The 3572-nt window shown below is 42.4% G+C and overlaps 1 long non-coding RNA gene across 1 annotated transcript in view; it reads left to right on the top strand.

The window, feature by feature from the left end:
- Window positions 1-1619: 1619 nt before the first annotated feature.
- The window catches only part of LOC143488800 (uncharacterized), a 3140-nt gene continuing 1187 nt past the window's right edge, over window positions 1620-3572 (top strand). Inside the window, exons 1-4 of the long non-coding RNA XR_013124533.1 lie at window positions 1620-1740; window positions 2149-2244; window positions 2358-2774; window positions 3334-3421. This is a non-coding gene — a long non-coding RNA (uncharacterized LOC143488800). The remainder of the gene's footprint in view (window positions 1741-2148; window positions 2245-2357; window positions 2775-3333; window positions 3422-3572) is intronic.

The raw sequence follows: 3572 nt of genomic DNA, 5'->3' as shown, positions 1-3572 counted from the left end.
TTAAATTTGTTGTTCAGAGATAAGTTATATATTATAAGATATAAATTATGTTCAAATAATTTAACTAAAGGAAACAAATACGTTAATAATAAAAATATTTACAAAGAAGAGCTACTTTCCTCAGTGATATGTCTGAGATGTGATACAAATTTCTGCTTTACACACGTCAGGCAAACACGAAGTGATTTTGTTAATCTCACGTGTGATTTTCGGCTTTGACTGGTTTTTTATTGCCATAGACGTCTCGTGCACTATCGTTAGATCCTCCAGACTGCAGCTCTGCTGTGGATGTTGGAGTCCTAGATATGTGGCCGTGACTAATGGCCTGCAGGCCAGAATGTACAGCGCACGCTTCCACGTGTCCTCAGTGGCGGTGGGAGACGTGGCGCACGTGAAGCGCAGAGCGGCTTGGAGAACAGCCCGGTCACACGTGTTTGTCCTTCCTTATTTATTTATTTACTACAACTTTGCTTGTTGTTCTGAACTGCACAAAAGTGTGTATGCAGCAGTTAGGAACTTTCTCTCTTTTTCTGTGTGTGTGTGTGTGTGTGTGTGTTCAGTATTTCTTCTGCAGCTGGTGTAGAGCTCATATTGCATGTTCTAACACCCTGATGTCCATTTGCCCCAACTCTCTCTCTCTCTTTCTCTCTCTCTCTCTGTCACACACACGCACGCACGCACGCACACACACACACACACACACACACACACACACACACACACACACACACACACACACACACACACACACACACACACACTCTTCTGACCTTTTCATATTAGCTATAGTGCTGTGGGCTTTATATAGAACTCACCCTCAACCAAACACTGCATTTGGGGCAACACTGTACTGTACCCCCCAATAACACCCCACAGTACTGTACCCCCCCAATAACACCTCACAGTACTGTACCCACCCCCCCCAATAACACCCCACAGTACTGTACCCACCCGCCCCCAATAACACCCCACAGTACTGTACCCCCCCAATAACACCCCACAGTACGGTACCCCTTAATAACACCCCACAATACTGTACCCCCCCAATAACACCCCACAGTACTGTACCCCCCCAATAACACCTCACAGTACTGTACCCCCCCCAATAACACCCTACAGTACTGTAACCCCCCCAATAACACCCCACAGTACTGTACCCCCCCAATAACACCCCACAGTACTGTACCCCCCCCATAACACCCCACAGTATTGTAACCCCCCCAATAACACCCCACAGTACTGTAACCCCCCCCAATAACACCCCACAGTACTGTACCCCCTAATAACACCCCACAGTACTGTAACCCCCCCAATAACACCCCACAGTACCCCCCCCCCCTAATAACACCCCACAGTACTGTGTCTATGTGTATGTTTGAGTATTTGTGCAGATATTTACACAGCTAACAAACACAGCCCTGAAGCACTGATACAAACACACACATACCAGGTTTTATTAGCGTTGGTGTGTGTGTGTGTGTAGTACTTTAATATCTGAGGTCATACATCAGGGCAGAAACATGTCCGTCATGGTAAAACAGGAAACTCTGGTGGTGGTCGAGTCCTTACTGAGCTCCTCTCATGGTTTTCATTTCCTCTTCCTGTTTATGTTAGTGTCTCAGACTAGCGTCTCAGAATAGTGTCAGTGTTGTGGACGAGTTATTTCTGCTTAGCCCTTGTTTTCCTGCTGGATGGTTGTTTGTTGTGGTGTCCACTCTAACTGAGTCACAGGGACATTTGGTGAGTCAGACTTATGTAGACGGAACACTTGACCCGGTCCAGATAAACATGATTCATCTGCAGTGATTCAGTGATTCAGGTTGAGGCTGCAATGTCATCGGTGATGATAATGACATCACACGGAGAAATTCCCAGTGTTACGGCTCGAGAACAGCAATCTGCATGTGGTGTGTGTGTGTGTGTGTGTGTGTGTGTGTGAGAGAGAGAGAGAGAGAGAGAGAGAGAGAGAGAGAGAGAGAGAGAGAGAAATGTGTTTGTCTGCTATACACAATACACAAATTGACTGTATTCATCTTTTGAAGTCAGCCCTCGAATAGTCACATGTTTCGTGTAATTGTAATTGTATCGATTTTTCAAGCTCTCATTAACATGTATACATATACTGGCTTGTATTTTTTTAATTTTCAGTTGCAAAACAGCATGTTGATAAACGTGAGCGCACAGCAGTGCTGGTGAGCAGTGAACAACGGTCACCTCCGAACCGTTGCACACTCAAAAATGGAGGTACGATAGGAGTACTTCCTTGTACTCAGAGGTACACTGTTCATAAATGTACTCCCAAAGGTACAATACAGTACTTGATATGGTCAGATGAGCATTTCCCTTTTTTTGAACAGGTACATAGTCTCTCCTAACAGCAAAAAGGACAGGTTTGTACCATTTAACCATCAACATCAAGGTACATTCAGGATGGTCTGCTTCACTGGTATGAAGACATTGCAGTATAAAATATTACACAAGCTTGATAAATTTGTGGGATGATTTCATGCTCATTCAACATAAATGTAGGATATGGGTATTTTTTTTAATAGTAATGTCTGTTTCTCTTTCTCTCACACACACACGCATGCACGCTCAAACACACAAATACACTAATTATTTTAGGTATATATTTGTAATAGCAGATAACGGGGGAGGGGAGGGGGTGGAATAGCCCCTCCCCTTCACATTTCAATTTAACGGTCACTCATCTGCGCGAGAGGAAGAGTCAGAATGGCGCTGAAGCAGCTTTCTACAGAGGAACTTTTGAAAAAGTTAGTGGACACAGGAATTAATATAACAGATGAGGAGGCTCAGAAAATCAGAGTTAATAAGTGACTAGAATGTCACTTTTACTCATTTCGATTAAATTACTTAGGAGTGCTAGCTAGCTAACAGTGCTAATAAATCACTAGCTATGCAAGCTAAGTAACTAGCATTACCTAGCTAGGTGCTAGCTTGTTAACCTAGTTACCTTCTCAGTGACGGTATACAGTTTAATGGATGACAGTTACGGCCTCCTGATCTTGCAAAATGTTTCAATTAGCCGGACATGAATTTTTCTATCAAGTATTACTGATAGATAAAGTAAGTATAAGTAACGATTTTTCGATTAACCAGTTACCTGACAGGATTTGTCTATTGGCCTGCTACCTCACACGATTTTTCATTTAGCATGTTAGCTACCTGACAGGATTTTGATATTAGCCTATTATTACGTTGACTGAGGAGCTCTAAATAGTTCATTTAAGTTTATTTCAGAAAAATATTGTTTGTGTACCTTGACAGATTTACTAGAAAATTTTTATTCGTTTTGCTACTCTTGGTGTTCAGGTATCCAACCAATGCAGAGTACGTTCGGGTTGCCAAAGCTTTAATTGTGAAGTACCCTTTCCTGAAGGATGCTGAGGGGAATGACTATGTAAGTTTGTGGGCTTAGTGTTTCAGGTTGTTTAAGTTTTGTTAGTTTTTCCCCATTTTTGATCACTGAATAGTATTCGGCATAATATTGTTAGATTGTTGTAATATGTGTGGTAATCTCATGATAACTGAAAGCAATTATGTTCTGATTT

This window comes from Brachyhypopomus gauderio, unplaced genomic scaffold (genome assembly GCF_052324685.1).
Source record: "Brachyhypopomus gauderio isolate BG-103 unplaced genomic scaffold, BGAUD_0.2 sc54, whole genome shotgun sequence".
Taxonomy (NCBI): domain Eukaryota; kingdom Metazoa; phylum Chordata; class Actinopteri; order Gymnotiformes; family Hypopomidae; genus Brachyhypopomus; species Brachyhypopomus gauderio.
The sequence above is the reverse complement of the archived record's forward strand: the minus strand, read 5'-3'. Positions and strand labels throughout refer to the sequence as shown.